The following is a 10,000-nucleotide window of genomic DNA, read 5'->3' as shown; positions in this document are numbered from 1 at the left end:
TTACTGGATGTATACCTCGTGTGTGTGTGTGTGTGTGTGTGTGTGTGTGTGTGTGTGTGTGTGTGTGTATGTGTAAGTTATCTTAATTGGCTTTTAAAATAAGATAACAGCAGCATGGTTGGCCAAGACAATGGCCGGTCTAGGAAGGGGTGGTCTGTAGTTGCCGCCGCAGTAATCCACACTAAGACCCCTTGCTTTGGTCATTATAAACATGGGGGTCAATCACACGTGGCTACACAAACAGCACCGAGCCTGCCGAGAGAGACCTCATTAATGGAAACATCTTTAATTAGACAAGGTTGTTTCTTTTTATGAGCCATTTCTCCTGTGTGCCAGCTCTCTAGCTCTCTCTCTCTCTCTCTCACACACACACACACACACACACACACACACACACACACACACACACACACACAGAAAGAGATAGCAAGAGAAAAGTGCAAACACCCCTCCCTAGACACACATACACACACACACACACACACACACACCCTGGGCACTCTTTCCCCAGGGGGAGATAAAGGTTGTGTGTTTCACAGTTGGGAGTTTCGAGGTTATCCAAACCATTACAGTGTGAGGCATCAGTGTGGTTTCTAATGAGGTGGGGAGAACAGGTTATTGCATATACAATACACAACTCAGGGAACATTCTGGAAAAGCAGCAGAGGAGCTGGACCGTGTGGGTGGACAACGGCTTTGTTTGTTTGTTTGGCGGTGGTGGTGGCGGTGGTGGTAGCGGTGAGGGGGTATTCATCTCACTATGTGGGCCCAGCGGAGGTAAACATGAACTGGGAGAGCTGGCCTCACACAATGTCCCTCTGTTGGTCGTCTCAGACCATTACACCACTATCGCCGTGGCGCTCTCCCGGTCTACTGCTCCCACTCGTCCACCCTCTCACTCTCTCGGCCCTCGTTTCGGACTCTCTCGCTCGCTTCCTCCTGGTCTTGCTCCAAAAAGCTTGTCCACTTTGCCTTGCTTATCACTCCTTGATGGCAGTGAGAAGAGGAATGATGAAGAGCAAAGAAAGAAAAGAAAGAAACAGATAGAAAGAGAGATGGAGTTAAAGAGATACTATGTGTTTGCGTCTGTGTTTGTGTGTGTTTTATGACTGTGTGTGTAAGTGTGTGTGTATGTGAGAGAGAAAGATTGTCCGTGCGTGCCTGTGTGTGTCTGCATGTGTGTCAGTGTGTAATGGAGAGATACAGAGAAGGAGAGATAGCGAGAGATTGAGAGAGATACAGAGAAGGAGAGAGAGAGATAGAGAGACAGAGAAGGAGAGAAAGAGAGAGATAGAGAGAGAGACAGAGAAGGAGAGAGAGCGGGAGCATGAATGTGCGAGGCTTATTTGCTGAGCAGTCATGCTGTGGCTGGAAGTGTGTCCTTGGCGTTGACTAATTGAGCGGAGAACAATGCCCCCACACACACACTCCACTGCCCTGTGCTGTCCCAGGATACAGGCCCCCACAGTGGGCCGCTCAGCAGGGCTCCACACACACACACACACACACACACACACACACACACACACACACACACACACACTGCCCTGTGCTGTCCCAGGCTACAGGCCCCCACAGTGGGCCACTCAGCAGGGCTCCACACACACACACACACACACACACACACACACACACACACACACTGCCCTGTGCTGTTCCAGGCTACAGGCCCCGCTCAGCAGGGCTCCTTACTCACACAACCAACACACCTACAGGGAAGCGACACAGGCCTGGCTCTCACTGAGGAGGAATTAATAATGTTACTGCACACTTTGCCAAAACATTAGATAGATAGATAGATAGATAGATAGATAGATGAAGTACTGGTGGGGGTGATGGAGAGAGAGAGAGAGAGAGGTTTGAGTAGAGTACTGGTGGGGGTGATGGAGAGATTGGGTCTGTGTGTGCAGTGGCAGGTTAATTTTACCCATAATTCCTCTGGGACTGTTTTGTCCAGGAGAAGCTGAGTAAGCCTCTCGGTGCCTCGGTCAGTGTGAGATGTGATGTCATCTGTGCCGCGATGCTACTGCCTGCCTGGCCGATTCCGAGGAGGATCCCTCCATCTCACCTCCATGAGCCACCCATCTCATTCTCCTTCCCTCCATCTCTTTCTTTTTATCCCTCTCTTTTTCTGTCGTTTCACAACCTCTCCTTCCCGCCTTGTCTCTTTCCAGCATGCGGTGACATGTGCCGGAGTTTTCTGCCTCCAAATATAGACTTTCCCTCTTTTTCCCCTCTTTTTTCTCTGAATCTGCAGATTCTCTATCCCTTTCTGCCCCTCTTGCTTTCCTGCTGGCATCACACACACACACACACACACACACACACAGTTACACGCTTACACACCACTGCTCCACTGAGGGACCGGTTGCCTGCTCGTCCAACCGAACGGTGTTGGGATTAACCCCCTGACAGCAAAGCAGCCACAGCACTGAGCCCTCACTCTCGCTCTCTCTCCCTCTCTTTCTCACTCTCTCTCTTGCTCTCTCTCTCTCGCTGATGTCGTTACAGGTCAAGCCTCCTGCTGGCCGGATCGTTTTACTCTCCATCCCTATCGATCCCTCTGGCCTGGCAAAAAACACTGAGCCAGTTCACGCCTCCCTGGCTTTTAGGATCCTCGATCCGCCCACCCCCGGAGCCCCTCGCCCCCCCCGCCCCCCCGGCCTAATGCTGTTTCATTTCAATTAGCTGTACTGTTCCCTGTTCACCTTAAATAGCAACAAATCGCCCCCCTGTCCTTAAGGAGATCAATTACTAGGCCTCTAAAGCATCACCCTGTTTGGCCTGCAGTTTATTCATTTATATACTTATTTACTTCTGAAGAGGAAAATTGATGGCACCCGTGTCTAAGGACTTGCGACAAGGCATCCCCAGAGTAAATAGGGCCACATGACGGCAATTTAACAGAAATCTGAGGCGGGTTTATGCCAGCTCCTTCCAATAACGTCCAATAAAAATGTTCCCGGTCACATGGTGACTTTTATGAGCGACTGCGAGTGTTTGTCACTCGTTTGTCACTGGAAATTGCCGACATGTGCTGTTGCGAAAATTAGAGGGAGTTTGAGTGTGTTCTCTTTGTTCAGGGGCCAGAGTGGCTGTCTTATTGCTCGCTGTTAGATGCAGAGTTTCCCAATCCGGATGACTCTCATAATCCTCCCACTGTTTTTCTACGGTATTGGCCAATCCTGGCAACAAGCAATTTTGGCCAAATAAGTGTAATATTCTTGTGAAAGAGCACTCTCTCTCTCTCTCTCTCTCACACACACACACACACACACACCCTGCTCTCTAGAAACAATCCAATGGCTGCACGTCCAGTTCACTCTCCCAATATGCCTGCTCTGTAACACACAACTAAAAGTACCTCATCAGCCACAGACAGCATCTGAACGAATGAACGAACACGGATGTTTTGTGATCATCTGGAATGAGATGATTGTGACGGATGTTTTGTGATCATCTGGAATGAGATGATTGTGACGGATGTTTTGTGATCATCTGGATTGAGATGATTGTGACGGATGTTTTGTGATCATCTGGAATTAGATGATTGTGAAGGATGTTTTGTGATCGTCTGAATTGAGATGATTCTGACGGATGTTTTGTGATCATCTGGAATAAGATGACTGCATGTTTTGTGATCATCTGGAATAAGATGATTGTGAGCATACATTCTCAGGGATGACAAAAAGAATAAAAATCTTGGGGACATGGGGCTGTGGATGCTGTTGGGACATGGGGCTGTGGATGCTGTTGTTGATGCTGATGTGGTTGCTGATGCTGTTGCTATGTGGAGCTCCTCTTGAAGCCTGTATGAGCAGGGGACATGGGGCTGTGGATGCTGTTGTTGATGCTGTTGTTGTTGCTGATGCTGTTGCTGTTGCTATGTGAAGCTCCTCTTGAATCCTGTATGAGCAGGGGACATGGGGCTGTGCTGTTGTTGATGCTGTTGGAGCTTCTCTTGAAGCCTGTGTGAGTGGCGAGGAGAGGGCCGTTAGTGGGCCCGGGCCCCCCTGTGTGAGTGGCGAGGAGAGGGCCGTTAGTGGGCCTGGGCCCCACTGTGTGGAGGTAGAGCTCACCAGCTCACCCAGGCCCTCCGGCGGCCGGCCATACTAATCAGATGGGCTGGCCGCGAGCCTGCGCTGGAGGGCTGGGGTTCTGGCCAACCGCTCTGATGTTTTTCAACGGGAACATTTATTATCCCCACATCCCACACACCCAGATGCCCCCCACACACACACACACACGCACACACACTACTTATCACTAATCTCCCTTGCCTAGCTCCCTTCTTCTTTGGCTTACTCACAGTCCTTAGCTACAGGTACATAATAACAAACACAACATATCATCAGCAGCACCAGAGGACTAACACAGACTACCACACACAACATAGCATATTCAACAACCTTTCAGCTCAATAAATATAATGACACAACTGTATACAACTGTAGAATATAGTGTTAAAATGCTCTGAAATGATATAAAACCATTCTTTTAAACAAACAAATAAATAAACAAATGGCCCATTTACCAGCAGTCCCTGTGGAATAAGCACTGAAGCCTAGAATACAGCCTCAAAGCTTATGAAACACATGGAAGAGCCTACAGTCTATAGTCATGTGTACAACAGAAAAGAACATGGAATTGTAAAAGCATAGAAAAACAAGCCTTTATTTAGCCTAATTGTTAATTCATAAGACTTAGTAATCATATAATTTACAGAAAAATACATATCGAAAAACTGTAAAATGTTTACACTGAAAAAAAAAAAAGACTTGAACATGATTCGAGAAAACCTTTGATTAATTTCTGTTCATCACTCCTGAAAGATTAGTGTTCAGTGTCTATTTGAAATGATTGTTTCTTGAATCCAGACCATGGTAAATCTGAGAGAAACGATACCATTTTAATGGCTACGGAATGTCCTCGGTTCCTTCCACTAAACAGCCCCGGACCTCCGTGTCTCCTGTCCCACTTCGTTTACGTGCGCGCCGAGGCGCTGGCTGCAACTCTCTCCTCTCTCCCAGGGACTGTCAAGCAGCCAATCAGAGGCGAGTCCCTTTCTGACACCCAACTCGAGGACTGATGCAGCGCGAGAGAGACGCAGCTCACACACGGACCCTAAGCGACCGCGGGACTGCAGCACTACCGGACGGATACACCCCTGCCTGACCTCACACCGGGGAAACCGGGATTTGCTTCTGAACCAGACAACACAGCGGGTGAGAGAGGAGCTAGTTTTCTCCTGATTTACACATTTTTGCGTGTTTTTATCGGTTTGACCGCAACGCTGTAAATGGCAACGTCTCTCTATCAAGCTATGTGTTGGTGTCTTAGTATATAGCGTAAAGGTCACCAGTGAAGACTTTTGTTATTGAAATGTATCATCTTGGCTGTTTTGTAAAGTGAACGCGGTAAACAGTCATTGTTCGTCCACAGTTCGTCCTATAAGATTAGCCTACAGCGGCAAGTACGGTAGCTCGAGTTCGACAAAGTTTACAGAACTGTGTTTTTGGTTGTCATATCTGATGCAATGTCATATTTGCCCCCGTGTATCTTACCCTGTTATGGATACGAGATGCTGAAGCGGCAGAACGTGTGGACACTCGGAATAAACCGATATACAGTCCGTCGGCACAGTGGGAAACAGGAATACCGCATTAAGGTGTTCGTGTGAGTGTCCAGGTAAATTACGCTGCAAGGCGGTATTGACTTTAAACCAAAGAGGATGCGCAGGAAATTCGCTATGCTTGTGTAGCTTCTGATTTTCCATTTATTTTACTTTTGACACGGAATGATTATTAGTTTCTAAGTAAAAGGACTCCTTGCATTTTCCTGTTTTGTCGCTGTTCCGATCGCTTAAGTGATGTTCGGACAAGGATTTGTATAGCTTTACCAGTGAAGCGTAACGTAAGCCACCAAGGGTGCCTCTCAGAAAGCAGAGGGACTTTATCGTGAGAGGCTGGTGGCTGGAGTTAGGGAGCGAGTTTTCCTCGGGATGCGCCTGGATAAGGCCAATCGAAAATACAACTTCTGAGTTCAGAATCGCTGTAGCTCCAAAATCGTCATCGAAAAATCGTCATTATTGATGTACGTATGATCATGTGCTTTCTGTGACTCGGCCAGCATTAGACCATGACTAGATGATGTTGATTTCCAACGCTCCCAATGTTGCCATGAGCTGTTTAGTTTTTAATTGATTGTTTGTAAGACCGTACGGGTTATTGATAGTTTGATCAAGCTGTTGGTAAGGTGTTGCTAGAGTTGGATGAACAATATGCCCAGACAAAAGTACCAAGTGTGATATTGTAAAAACACTATTTCTTGAGTTTCTTCTTCTGAAATGCGCATCGGCGATTGTGGGATTGTCTTTCCTTGCGTGTACGTTGCCAATGCGCTCCGTCTTTACGCACAAACGCGAACCGTTTAGTTTGCTCGGCAGATGACAGCGCCTAGAAAGATTGAAATGTCGCCCTGGGCATTTGCGACATCTGTAGGGTGGGTGGGGTGCGTCGGTCGAGGGGTGGGATAGGGGTTACCGATCTGATCGTGCGCTCGGTATATGTTCCGGTTTGAAGTGCTGAGATGAAAGCGAGAGGGAGTAGCGCGGAATCGGTGTGTGATCAAAGACCTACGGGGAACACAGCACAGGTGCTGAATTTGTAAAGGTGCTGTGCAATCAGAATGACTCCTGCATGGCGTGTGTGTGTGTGTGTGTGTGTGTGGTGTGTGTGTGTGTGTGTGTGTGTTTGGGCACGCGTGGGTGCGTAAGGATCAGATGTAGACATCAAAACCATAATTATTCTATTAATATAAAGCAATGCACGCATGGGGAATTTAATAAAAAGGGTTAGATCACAGCTCAAAAGTAAGACACATGTTTAAGCCTCCACCCCTGTAAGCTGCCCCCTCCACCCAGTAAAGATTGATTGTGTCTCTCAGCGTGAGAACTTTTATAGACAGTATAGATACTCAAGTTCATTGCTTGTCTGCGTGTGTGTGTGTGCATGCGCTTGTGTGTGGGTGATACGTCTGTATTGTCATCACTGGAAGCTGGAGTTTAGCCAATGTTGTGTTCACAGTGACAGGCTACGCAGAGTGATGCGATTATAGGCTGCAGCTGCTTGGCCTTATATTCATGTTTCTCCGGCGCTGGACTGGCCAGATCACTAGCGGACACGGGCACTGGGCAGTACGGGCACTGGGCAGCACGGGCACTGGGCAGCACGGGCACTGGGCAGTACGGGCACTGGGCAGCACGGGCACTGGGCAGTACGGGCACTGGGCAGCACGGGCACTGGGCAGTACGGGCACTGGGCTGTCAGGCCGGGGCATCCGGAGCTCTGGGAAGCACCCCGTGCGTCAGGCTTTCAGACGGTAGCTCCTATGGGACCTTCTCAGAGACAGAGACACACACACACACACACACACACACACACACACACACACACACACACACACAGGCAGAGGCACAGACACATGTACAGGCACAGACACACACAGACACAGACACACACACACACACACACACACACACACACACTCACACACACTCACACTCACACACACACACACACACACACACACACACACACACAGGCAGAGGCACAGACACATGTACAGGCACAGACACACACAGACACAGACACGCATACACACACACACACACACACACACACACACACACACACACATAAAGACACAAACCAACACACACACACACACACACACGCACACACACAGGCACAGACACAGACACACACACACAGACACACAGCAGACACACACACACACACACACACACACAGACACACAGAAAACACACACACTCACAGACACACAAACACACACACACACTCAAACACACACACACATACACACACACCTCACACACACACACACACACACACACACACACACACACAGACACAGACACACACACACAAACACACGCAGATTAATGATAACAGGCCTATTAATGATAACATAGTATTCTTATCTTGTGGCAATATTGCCATATTTGCCGTGCCAATGAAGTGCTTTGGATGGAGTTGAATTGAACTGAATTGACTTGAGGGAGAGGGAGACAGAGAGAGAGAGAGAGAGAGAGACTGAAATAGGGCACTCTTGATGCCTTTGAAGTCAATGTCAAAAAACCCAAAGGTGTCAGAACATTTACATTTTGTGACTTCTTCCAAAGCATTTATGGGTGGATTAACTGTACAGAAATCTATACTCTGTGACCCAATACCCATATATGCAGTTATGTAGGTGTTTTGCCTCTTACTGTAGGAAATCCCACATGAAATTAGCACAGAATGACATTCTGTAGAACTTCAGCAGTTTTTGAAGTTCTATATTTGAGATTAGAATCACCTTTATTAATGCTCTCCCTCCAGTCCTCTCTGGGCCAGATGTACGGACATTTGCGAACGCAGCGCTATCAGCGCCGTGGCCAACCCACAGAAAGCGCACGCTGTGCCTCTTCATTTGACGTGCTATTTCTCATACCTGTAGCTCATCGTGTAATCAGCACCTTTCTCCACCCCCTACCGCAATTTGCACTGCTTACAACTGAACGGAAAAATTCAATCCTGAGTGCAGTTCCATTAAAAGGAAACAAAAGTTTAGCGGTCATGAAATAATACAATACATGATAAGAAGATGTCAACAAGCAGAGAGATGATGCAGAGCAGTATTCTACTCTACTTAAGAAAATGCTCCAACTACTTGTGCACGTAGGCTTTAATAGCCAAATCTAGCAGGTAGGAAAGTTTTAAGTTGATGACGTGAAAGTGAAAGTTAGACATTAGAAAGGACGGCGAAAGTTAAGGTTGCTTCTGGCATAGTGCAAAGAAGCAAAACTGGTGCTCTGAATACCGATTCAGTTGTCTTTGAACGTTTCTCTTACTGACACATTTAACCACAATTTGGATTAATGCCTGCTTTTACAAGGAGGAAATATTTCACCGCAAACCAGACATACGCTTTCATGGGCAGTTTTCGTACATACAGGGGAATACCTAATTAGACACATTTTACACTTCTCCCGCCATCTTTTTACCCGAAAGTCCCACTTTGCCCTGACCCTCATACCTCTCTGTCACAGACATCCACACACACACACACACACACAAATAGGCACAGACACTGACACACATCCACACACACACACACACACAAATAGGCACAGACACTGACACACATCCACACACACATACGCACACAAACAAGAACAGACAGACAGACAGACACACACACACACACAGACACAGACACACACACACACACACACACACGACACACACACACACACACACACACACACACACACACACAAACAAGCAGAGGGAGAAAGAGTTAGAGAGACAAACGGTTGGTGATATCTCTTCATCCCCAAAGTGTGAAACATAATGCTGGAAAAAGGCAAAACATCAGCAATGAATATGAAGACACTGAAATACGGCCTCCCTCCTCCTCCTCTGGACCAACGCCTTTGCTGGCACAGAGTGAAAACTGCTGCCAATGGCAACAACACCTGAGTTAGACACTGGGTGATTTGGAGGCCCTTAGATCCCGAGTCGTGTCATGCAGTTCCAATTACGGCGCCAGCAGACCGTGATTATCCCTCCGCCACATGTGTTTGCCCGCTGAATGCCGTGTTGTATGAGGAGGTCGACACCTGATTTAACAATGGGCAATTATCTCTGTGGTGTGTGTGTGTGTGTGTGTGTGTGTGTGTGTGTGTGTGTGTGTGTGTGTGTGTGTGTGTGTATCTGTGTGCAGAGGGATGTAATGACATGTACAGCAGCGCTGACAAATCAATTATCACCCCCCACCTCCCCGCCCTGTCTGTGTGGAGGAGTAGGACCCGAGTGTCATTATCATAACCGCGTCACTCTGCTGTATGCTGGGCTGAAGGAGAGCACAGCGCAAGGCTGATTGGTGATGTGTGTGTGGGTGGTGTGTGTTGACATAGTGGGGACACATGTATGGG

At 47.8% G+C, this 10,000-nt stretch overlaps 1 protein-coding gene and 1 pseudogene across 2 annotated transcripts in view; one reads left to right on the top strand and one right to left on the bottom strand.

Moving 5' to 3' along the window:
* The window catches only part of drosha (drosha ribonuclease III), a 221,208-nt gene that overhangs the window by 58,022 nt on the left and 153,186 nt on the right, over nt 1-10,000 (bottom strand). The window lies entirely within an intron of this gene.
* LOC125309747 overlaps nt 5,109-10,000 on the top strand; it is a 67,432-nt pseudogene continuing 62,540 nt past the window's right edge.

The sequence above is a fragment of the Alosa alosa genome, chromosome 16, assembly GCF_017589495.1.
Source record: "Alosa alosa isolate M-15738 ecotype Scorff River chromosome 16, AALO_Geno_1.1, whole genome shotgun sequence".
In the NCBI taxonomy this organism is placed as follows: Eukaryota; Metazoa; Chordata; class Actinopteri; order Clupeiformes; family Clupeidae; genus Alosa; species Alosa alosa.
The sequence above is the reverse complement of the archived record's forward strand: the minus strand, read 5'-3'. Positions and strand labels throughout refer to the sequence as shown.